This window comes from Octopus sinensis, linkage group LG5 (genome assembly GCF_006345805.1).
Source record: "Octopus sinensis linkage group LG5, ASM634580v1, whole genome shotgun sequence".
NCBI classification, from domain to species: domain Eukaryota; kingdom Metazoa; phylum Mollusca; class Cephalopoda; order Octopoda; family Octopodidae; genus Octopus; species Octopus sinensis.
This window is the reverse complement of record NC_043001.1, coordinates 33278813-33290599: the sequence shown is the minus strand read 5'-3', so window position 1 is coordinate 33290599 and position 11787 is coordinate 33278813. Positions and strand designations below refer to the sequence as shown.

The 11787-nt window shown below is 37.5% G+C and overlaps 1 long non-coding RNA gene across 1 annotated transcript in view; it reads left to right on the top strand.

Moving 5' to 3' along the window:
• The window catches only part of LOC118763615, an 11466-nt gene extending 729 nt beyond the window's left edge, over nt 1-10737 (top strand). Inside the window, exons 2-3 of the long non-coding RNA XR_004999376.1 lie at nt 2497-2498; nt 10727-10737. This is a non-coding gene — a long non-coding RNA (uncharacterized LOC118763615). The remainder of the gene's footprint in view (nt 1-2496; nt 2499-10726) is intronic.
• Nucleotides 10738-11787: the final 1050 nt, after the last annotated feature.

The following is an 11787-nucleotide window of genomic DNA, read 5'->3' as shown; positions in this document are numbered from 1 at the left end:
CCAGTTTTTGCTGAACCGCAAACTTATAGGGACATAAAAAAACCCAACGTGGTAGAGGAGAAACAAAGACACACACACACAAACACACACACACAAACACACGCACAGTTTCATACACACACACACGGAAACATGCAGGTGTGCGTGACTGTGTGGTAAGAAGCTTGCTTCCCAACCACATGGTTCCGGGTTCACTCCCACTGCATGGCAAATTTGGCAAGTAACACCTGCTATAGCTTTGGGCCGACCAAATCCTCGTGAGTGATTTCAAAGACGGAAACTGAAAGAAGTCCGTCGTATGTATTAGATATATATATATATATATATATATAATATATATATATATATATATATATATATATATATATACATATATATGTTTGTGTGTCTGTGTTTTGTCCCTCCCCCACTATCGTTTAACAACCGATATTGTGTGTTTTACGTCCCCGTAACTTAGCGGTTCGGCAAAGAAAGACACCGTTACAATAAGTAAGACTAAGACTAAGTCCTAGGGTCGATATCTTCGGCTAAAGCCGCTGCTCCTTCATGGCCGCAGCCAAATGACCTAAACAAGTAAAATAATATATATATGACGGGATTCTTTCAGTCTCCGTCTACTAAATCCACTCACAAGGCGTTGGTTGGCCCGAGGCTATAGTAGAAGACACTTGTCCAGTGTGCCACACAATTTTAATGTAACTTTTTAATGAAGAACGGTGTGGTAGTGAAAGCTTTCCTTTTACATCAAGATACATACCACAATGTATTTATAGGGCCAACGCCTTATTTTTCTGGAAAGACTTCTCGTATATAAAATATAGAAACACATACGCTCACACGTACACAGATACACATACACAGAAATACAGTAATCTTTCGCCATGTCGTAGTTCACCTATCGCGGTTCACCTATAGTGCTTTATTATTTAAACTTGCGCCGGTTAATCCTGGTATTGTTTCGTAATTATAATAAAATAAAAATATAAATATTATAAAAATAAAAAATAAAAAATATATACAGTACGCGGATTTTCACCTTTCGCGGAGGGGGTGGTTTGGAACGTAGCCCCCGCGATAGTCGAGGGATTACTGTACATGCACATTACCACACGCATGCGCATGCATACGCTATGTTATATTGTAATTATTAATTTTTCAGATCAGGATCAATTTACTTCAAAGATGACCAAAAGAAGTAAGTTACAGAACGTACAAAAGAAGAATACAGTGACTACTCGAAGTAGAATAGAATGCGCTGCCTTTGCCTTACGTGAAAATTCAAAATCATTCTCATATATCAAACACAGTAAAACATGCAACACCTACGTCTATGACAGCAGCAGCAGCAACGGCATTACCTGTGATAACATGTTATGTTATTCTTGCTTATAATTAGTTTCAACGTATTTCCTTTTCATATTGTTATTATTAACAAGCCCCGTTTATGTTATAAAATTTACGCTTTTGTCACTAGTGTGCAAAATGTATTTGTATTTAGACTGAAGTAAGAGTACTTTTTTCAAATAATTGCCGTAATTAATGAAAAATGAATGCTTATTATAACTTAAGAATTTGCTTGATCCCGATACGTAATTTTTATGCTATTGTCATTTGATGTGTGTGTATCGGTTTAGATGCCGAAGCTATCCCTGATAAATGCTTAACTAACTTCCTTGCGGATCACTATATATGCAAGGCTTCTATATACACGCCTCCAGATTCCAGTGTTCTGTGGGCCTCGTTTGCTATTAATATGTTCTAAAGAAGTTGCTGGAAGAGAAACAATAAACCAAAACTACATGAGAGTCATGTATGTATGTATGCATGTATTCATGGATGGATGGATGTGTGCATGCATATTTATATGTGTGAGTATATGTGTGTGTGTGTATATATATATATATATATATATATATATACATATATATATATATAAATAGTATATAAATATACATATATTTATAAGGGGATGTGCATTTATTGTACGCACCCACACACGTATATATATATTATTAATATATATATATTATATGTTAATGTGTGTGTACACAAACATGAAAGAAGTAAATAGACACACTTATACTCATTAAAATTTATTTAAATCTGAAATTATGCATTCAAATTATTTGTTGTTATAATATGAACATTTAATATTTAGTAGGCATGCCCTTTGCATATCTCAATTCAAGGGTCCTATTAGGCAAGTAACTGATCAGATGGTGAATATTCTCTGGTGGAATTTCTTGCTAAGTTTCATGCCATAATCTCAAAAGATCTGGCTTTGAAGATGCTTTCTTGTTGTGTTTATGAAATGTCCTGACCATTATGCCCCAGAGGTGTTCTATAGGGTTCATATCTGCTGACTGACTTGGCTCTGGAAGCTTTCTAATGCCATTCTTTTCCACCAAATCTTGGGTCAAGGAATCTTGTGACAAGGAATCCCATCTTCCATAAATTGTATTCTTTAATCATTTCACCATTGGAGAAGTTTGGAAGGAGTCCTTTCTGCAATATGAACAAATATTTATTTGCGTTTATTTTTCCCTCATACTCCACCAGCTCTGATCAGCCATTGCTCCAAATTGTTCCCCAGCCCATCACAGAATAGCTGCTGTGTTTCAACGCTGTTTGCAATCTTTTCACATAAAATTCTTGATCACAGAGTCTCCAGACCCACACTCGACCACTGTTAGGAATTACAGAAAATCTGGACTCATCAGAGAATATGACAGTCTCCCAAAATGCTAATGGTCTCTCCACCATCTCACTGGCCCAATCTTTTCTCCACTTCATATTGGCTGGTCAAAGATGTGGCTTCCTTCTTCTTGTTCTGCCATAGTAACCAAGTTTGTGGAGATACCTGACAGCTATTCTGGGACTGACATCAACTTGCTCTGCTATATCAGAGGTCTTGCAACGAGCATTATCCTCCACACTTCTCTTAGCAAAGAGAAGGGTCATGTCAGAGGGCCCTGGTTAATCTAGACAAGGTAAGTGGACTCCTTCCCCTATCTGGTGAATTGGACACTCACTCTATTAACTATAGAAAGCGGGATCCCAAGGTTTTCTGTGATTTTACGCTGACTATATCCACGTTCAGAACGACCCACAATACGGCCTTTTTGAAATTCAGACAGTTCCAACGCCCTTTTGTACATGGCATGATTAAACAGTCATATATAGAATCTGAAACATAAAAATGTCAATTAATAAGAAATACAAACCTTTACAAGTTAGAATAAACAGAAAACGATGTTTTATGGTGTGTCTATTTACTTCTAACATGTGTGTGTATATGTATGTGTATATATTAGCTATTAGTGAAGAAACCTTCTTTGTAACCAATTCTTATGAGATGATTTCTCGGGACTTTTGTCGCTGTCTACGGCGTTATAAACAGTAGATCCAATTTATACATAAATTCTTTTATTCTTTTACTTGTTTCAGTCATTTGACTGCACCCATGCTGGAGCACCGCCTTTAGTAGAACAAATCGATCCCAGGGCATATTTTTTGTAAGCCTAGTACTTATTCTATCGGTCACTTTTGCCGAACCGCTAAGTTACGGGGACGGAAACACACCAACATAGGTTGTCAAGCGATGGTGGTGGGGCAAACACAGACACTTGTTTCTCCAGTTGGCACTCCATCATAGTATGTCTGAAAAGAAGTAAAATTTATTCAAGTTTCAAAAATGATATACAAAAGTTGTAGAGGAAGAATAGAGCTACAAAAAATGACACAAGAATAAGCACAAAGCACTTCGATAAAAAAGATATTTTTCATGTTTATTCAAATAACATCGGAACGAAATGAACGAATTTTATCTTACAACTCAATATACAGGAGGGAGGCAAACATCGTCCCAGCAGTAACTCACGAAAACACTGGAACGCCTTTTCATGGCGTTTATACGTTAAATGTTGTTCACAGACGGCTATTTTGATTTAACGCTGCTTCAATCGCATACTCCGAGCTTAAAAACATTATACATATTTGCATAAAACTGGGATTAATAAATGATGTCGTTACAGTTTTATATCAGATATTTTAACTGTGAGTTTACTATAGATAAGATACTGGAGTTGTATACTTGAAGTTGGTCCCGGTGAGCAGGCCTCTGTTGCATGTGTATTTGTGTATCAGTCGCTTTGATAAGTGAAGTGGTGGTGGTTAACTTGGTTTTTCACGAAGTTCTGTCTATGATGATTTTGCTTATCCTTGTGTATGGCTACGTTGCTTGTATATCGATAGTTTTATATCCATATCTTCTATCTATCTATCTATCTATCTATCTATCTATCTATCTATCTATCTATCTATCTATCTATCTATCTATCTATCTATCTATCTATCTACCTACATATGTTTATACACATATTATTTGTGTATGTGTATGTGTGGTAAAATATTGATGCTTTGCTGGCTACTAAAGAAGAAAGTTCTTGAACACGATTATTGGCGAAAGAGAAAATGAAAGTAAATTTCATCTATAAAGTTTGTATTAAAATTATGTATTAACTTCCCCTAAATTGTGTACGCTCGATTCCACTGAGACATTGTAATCAATATTTAAAAAAACCCCAGAAAATCGCACCTCAGCATCTCTAAGATTTACGCACAGAAAAGCACCCCATTAAATTATTTCACGGTTTGTACTTCAGTTTGCTCTGCAAATTAACCCACAATTTTCTACATTGTAATTTTCTTTCTCTTTCTCACACCCTGTATGTCTTGATGCATCTGTGCATTTTGCGTACATACAGGTATTTGTGTTGTATTTGTTCGTGGTTCACTATGTTTGTTGTGCCTAAACTCATGCGTAAGAAACTACTGTCACAGCACATATAGATAAATAAATTATTACAAAAAATATGGAAAACGATGTTAAAATTCAAATTTGATAAGCATTAATGCCTAGTTACTTACACATTCACACTGTTTCTGTTTTCTAACACAAACCTTCATTTCTTTATACTATTATTTGTAGTCAAGAATAAAATATAGAATTATTACTCAGCATTTAAAGTTTAACTTTGTGAATACTTCTAACACGCTCTAAAGTTCAAATAAATCTAACACAGAAACACACCCTTGCATACTCGACCGACTGCATACTCAATAATACCAGCTAAATAAATTTGCAAAAAAAAAAACCAAAAAAACTCACTCGCCAATCACACTACCTGTCTTATTATGTATTTCTTTACTACCCACAAGGGGCTACACACAGAGAAGACAAATAAGAACAGACAAGCGGATTAATTCGATTATATCGACCCCAGTGCGTAACTGGTACTTATTTAATCGACCCCGAAAGGAAGAAAGGCAAAGTCGACCTAGGCGGAATTTGAACTCAGAACTTAGCGGCAGACGAAATACCTATTTCTTTACTACCCACAAGGGTCTAAACACAGAGAGGACAAACAAGGACAGACAAAGGGATTAAGTCGATTATATCGACTCCAGTGCGTAACTGCTACTTATTTAGTCGACCTCGACAGGAAGAAATGCAAAGTCGACCTCGACGGAATTTGAACTCAGAACGTAGCGGCAGACGAAATACCTATTTCTTTACTACCAACAAGGGGCTAAACACAGAGAGGACAAACAAGGACAGACAAACGGATTAAGTCGATTATATCGACCCCAGTGCGTAACTGGTACTTATTTAATCGACCCCGAAAGGAAGAAAGGCAAAGTCGACCTAGGCGGAATTTGAACTCAGAACTTAGCGGCAGACGAAATACCTATTTCTTTACTACCCACAAGGGTCTAAACACAGAGAGGACAAACAAGGACAGACAAAGGGATTAAGTCGATTATATCGACTCCAGTGCGTAACTGCTATTTATTTAGTCGACCTCGACAGGAAGAAATGCAAAGTCGACCTCGACGGAATTTGAACTCAGAACGTAGCGGCAGACGAAATACCTATTTCTTTACTACCCACAAGGGTCTAAACACAGAGAGGACAAACAAGGACAGACAAACGGATTAAGTCGATTATATCGACTCCAGTGCGTAACTGGTACTTATTTAATCGACCCCGAAAGGAAGAAAGGCAAAGTCGACCTCGACGGAATTTGAACTCAGAACGTAGCGGCAGACGAAATACCACTAAGCATTTCGCCCGGTGTGCTAACGATTCTGCCGCTCGCCGCCCTTATTACTGTCTCATAGCTGTCTTATTACTGCTGATGACCATGAGATCGTATGGAGCACATTGCCTCCTTGAGCATGCAGCAAAAGCCCGTTCTCTCTCCAACTGTCAAACCTTGGATGTTCCACCGGGTCAAGAGTATAAAAGTCTAGAGTGTATCCACGTGAGTTCGTGTGTACAAGGACATTGAAAACGATTAGCGGAAGCATGGGTACAACATACCCATGATAGTGAGTAATCGGCAGTTAACAGCGACAACCTTGCTACATACATACACACATACAAGCCATCAATGGAACAGTAGAAGTCCGAAGTTTATCATTTAAGCATATATGAGCATGTCTAAATATGCAAGTATATGCACGAGAAGACATACATAAAACAAAACATAGACATCTGCAAATATACATACAAAAATACCCTGTTGATGTTGTTGAAATTCCAGTAAAGGAGTCTTAGATCTAGCTTAGAAACCGGCTCTTTCTCTATTGGGAAGAAATCTTGAAATAAAACTGAATAATTACATACATACATACATACATATATATATACATACATACATACATATACACATGAGTGGTGATGCAACATTCTATGTACATATTGCCTGAATGGCAACACTGTGCAAGCGAGTAGCTGGATGGATCCTTAGATCATTCAGAACTAGAAATAAGGATACCTTACTACTTCTGTGGAGGACATTCGTCGTCAGTCATCTGGATTACTACCCCGAACTGTGGTCACCACAGAGCTTCAAATTGGTGGCGGAACTTGGGGCAATCCAGCGCCACTACACAAAAAAGATTTGACTTGATGAAACAGATGAGCTACTGTGAGAGGCTACAAGAACTGAAGCTCCACTCCTTGGGAAGAAGGCGAGAAAAGTATGCAGTGAAATACATATGGAAGATCCTAGAAGGCCGAGCTCCCAACTTTGGAATTAAAAGCTACAACAACCATCTCAGATAAGGACCCAGAATTCTGTTGATGTTGGGTTGGAAAAGATTTATTGATTGATATTTGTGAGCGTGGTCATTTGTTTGATGAAGATTTCATAGGGTAGAAGTGTTGAAAAACTGTATTGATGAGAGAAAAAAAAAACCCTAAATATTTATATATTTAACTAGAAATTTACTAAGCAGCATTAGTTGATATATTTGCATATACAGTAATATTCAACACGTCTGGGCACACTTAAATGTGGAAAAGCCTTCGTTGTGGAAATTGTCTTAAGAAAGGAAATTTTTAGAGACTATCTATGTCAAAAACAGAGTCGATAATGACTCAAAATATTTACAATGTTTCTGTTATAACAACAGAAACAATGTAAATATTTTGAGTTCCATTATTGATGTGAATATGTTAAAACAGTGATATTTACCATTTATATTTGAAGTCTATGCAGTCATCTGATGAGAACGGTTTTTTTTTTCAAATGGCGTAATGTTTTCATTAATCAATTAGAGTCGCTTGAAACTGCCGTATTGAATTGACACCAACACAATTTTGTTACTCATTTATATTTTATTCACATACCTTAGAATCTGCACTTTGGAAATACTATAGAATGTATCTTTATATAATGTACATGTCTGACCTACCAAGAGCGGATCTCTTCACTCAGCTGTGTGGCGTTGTCTGCAGACACGGCAGGAATATCAGCTGCAAACACTCTTGCATGGAGTTTTTGATATTCAAAATTCAACCAATATTTTTTGGGTGTTTGCGCATTAAACCGATCTAATAAGGTGTCTCAATTTAAGCACCTCAATTTAAGAACACACCTCAAATATATATATATATATATATATACTAGCAGTATCGCCCGGCGTTGCTCGGGTTTGTAAGGGAAATAACTATATAAGCATTTTTAGAGAGTTACTTCCCTTATAGATGCCAATTCGGGCTTTCTTAGCCATTTCTGTTTTGGTGTCTTCAAGCCATGAAGTCGTTGTTCTAAAAGAACGCTGGTCTCCTTGACAACGCTTTACGACGTTGATTTCCTTACACTCCCTTCCCCACAGCTTCACGAGGGAGGGAAGAAGGGGGAGAAGCAAATAGGTGCAGGTGTGACCATGGACGCCAACTCCGCCGCCATCGACACACGAAAAAGTATGCATTAAAATGGAATAAAAAATAATGTTAAATTATTTTTAAAATCGTAGACTCATCGTAGACGCGCGCTAATACTCAGACGGGCTCGATATGAATCACGACTATAAGATACCCGAATTTAGTAAACTGCACCGCAAAATGTGGGAGTAGTTAGGAATCTAAATCGAAGAGGACAGACACTCCCACAACTACAGTTTTATATATATATATATATATATATATATATATATATATATATATATATATATATATATATATATATATAATATATATATTGTGTGTGTGTGTGTGTGTGAAAAAAGGTTGAGTTCTATTTCATCCTTTACTTTCTGGGGTTCCAAAGATAGATTTCTAATAAAGATTCTTCATATTAAATTGGTGGCTTTTTAGTGTAAGTATTTTTCGAATATGAAAATGTTACAAGCATGTGTGTTATGAGCATTTATAGAACATTTATCTTATAGAAATTCAACAAACAATTAAAGATGGAGAAGAGGCGGTGTTAAAATTTATATATATATATATATGTGTGTGTGTGTGTGTTGTGTGTGTGTGTGTGCGTGTGTGTGTGATAGACTCTCCCGTCGTTAGACGACGTATGAAGGATCAACATTTTCTTACCGAACAACCACACAGATGATTTGTTTATATTTATCAAATGTTCATACCGCACAATAGCTTACACTCTCTCTCCATAAGATCGACGTTGACTGAACAGGTGCACTGTGTAACGCGCGTCAAGTTTCGAAGTGATCGCGGAGCAACGTGATATGAAGTGTTTTGCTCAAGAACACAACGCACCACCTGGTCTAGGAATTGAAACCATGATCTTGCGATCGTGAGTACAACATTCTAACAACTAGGCCAGGTGTTCTCATTAGGCCATGCATCATCACACACAGGCACAGACACAGACAGACACAGATATACATATATACGAGGTGGTATCAAAAGGTTCCGGGACTAGTTATGTTTAATAAAGAATATACTCTTTACCAAAGTTTTCACATTATTTCCTTCGAAATAATCACCATGTAGAGCAATAGACTGATCTCAACGTTTCTGCCGCTGTTTGAATCCGGTTTGGAAGTCATTTTCCGTAAGCAAGTCGAGGACCTTCTGCGATTCGTTCTGGATTTCGACAACTGTGTTAAAACAGGAAGAGATGGAAGTTTGCAGGTGATAAATCTGGCGAGCAGATTTTAAATTAAATTATGTAACTTTTTACCTGTATAAGAAGATCTATATGTATCTCTCAGGCGATATTCAGTTGCTGTCTCCGTAAGTAAATCTAGATTTCTATGCTAGAACATCCATGGCTTCTTCTTTGACTGTTTTACTTCGACGTGATGTTCTTCGAAATGGCTTCAACGTGATGTTCTTTCTGCTTAGTGGTCATCAAGCGGCAGACAAACTTGACAGAGAAACACCACATGTTCAATTCAGACACTAGGATTACCGGTACGAATCCATACGACAAACCAACGACCTCAGCAATGTTGTAGATCATCGTCTGACAATTCTCATGTACATGCTGGTCAATTTTCGCCACATTTCCAGGGGAAACGCTTGTAGCAGATCGGCCATCTCTTCTAGTGACGTTCTTTCGCCAGTGAAGCGCCCGTGTCACTCAAAACATTGCGTACGACCCATTACCTCGTCGCACTAAGCTTACCGAAGCATGCTCTATATCTTTAGCAGACTTCCCAAGTCTAACGCAAAATTCCACATTGGTTCTTTATTCCAGCTTCCTGTCCATGACAAAATCATAGCTGGATACAAATGGATATATTTAAGTGTAACGAAAAAAAAAATCGGTGGATTATTATGTCGAAGAACTTTTGTATCGGGAATTCTATATTGACACTTTATGCATAGAATCATCCTTATGAAAGACGTGGAAATGGCTGAGATTTTTAGCTTGAGATATACAATATATAAGGTTCCTTATCATAAAAGCGAGTCGGAAGGAAATAGCATTATAATCATTAAGTTTGGTATCAATAGAAATACTATGTCTGTCTCACACTCTAAGCTGCAGTTTTCCAAATGCTGTCTTCACTTTACTAATACGTGATGACACCAGCACCAATGGAGGTATTTGGGAATAGTTTACTTCCAAGATATTCAAAATTGTTTGCTAATTTCGGTCTATTTTCACTTTTATTCCATAAGCTTTACGCTGCATATCCTGGCATAGAATGATGTGGGATTGGCATAGTTGATTTGTTGCTGATCGTTCAGACTTGATTGAAAGATACTGGCAACTGGACTCATCTTGTACAAGCAATCCTCAATCATCTGCATACTGTCTACATGTGATTGAGCCCATATCTTCAAACCACAGAATACATGCTGAGCCTGAAGTAATTTGCTTTTGGCTATGCAGCCACAATATTTGACTTTAATATTTGTTTCAAATTTTGGCACAAGGCCAGTAATTTCTAGGTACCAGACAAGTCAATTACATCAACACCAGTACCCAACCGGTACTTAGTTTATCGACTCGGAAAGGATGAAAGGTAAAGTTGATCTCAGCAGAATTTGAACTTAGAACGTAAAGACGGATGAAATTCCGCTAAGCATTTTTCCTGGCGTGCTAATGATTCTGCCAGCACGTCGCCTTAAAGTTTGACTTTAACATTGACAACCGGAAGACACAAGTTCTCTCTGAGGCAAGTTCTGGGCTGTGCTAAGTGGCACAACACGCACCTTTCATCATAGAAAAGAAGAAAGTGGCAAAGTAAGTAAGGCCAGTTGACTGCTGAAAAATCGATTGGGGAACTACAAGCACGTTACGTTCCAAGTGGAGGGCAAAGTATACCGAGCAAAAGTATTATCCATTTGACTGTACAGATCTGATATAGAGACATTATATAGCTGACAGGTAAATAAATGCAGAGACACACTTGAGGTAAAGCATGAAGTCTCTTGCGAAGATATGGCCATCATATAAAAATACAAAGCCAACCAGCATGGAAGAAGTACTGATGTAGCAAAACCTCCCTTGGCTTGGCTAAAGAAAGAAGAAAACTCAATTACCAAGTCAAACACTCTACACATAGCTGACTAGCAGTGTGAAAGTCAGACTAGACCCGGATTATATCACAAGGTGGGTATCAATTCATTATAGGCAATAAAATCAGCTTTAAATTAAAATAGTCATCTATGTATCAGACATAATGTAAATACATCGTTGAAAGGCAAGTTACTGAGGTAGTCATCCAGAGAAAACATTTCGTATGGATGAACGAAAAAATCGTTCCAGCACTGGCTAGCGAGAACCCCAGATGCATTTTGGCCTACTCGGGCCTTATAAATGATATTTACAGCTAGCCGCGCGCCTAGGTAGGATTTGTTGCTTCTGATATATCGGTAACAGTGAATATTACAGTCACTGGTACTGAGAAGAGCCAACTGGCTGAATAAAAATTTGTTATACGCAATAGAAGCAGTATTAAATCAAAGTAGCAATCTAGATATTACACTTAATATAAACACATCACTGA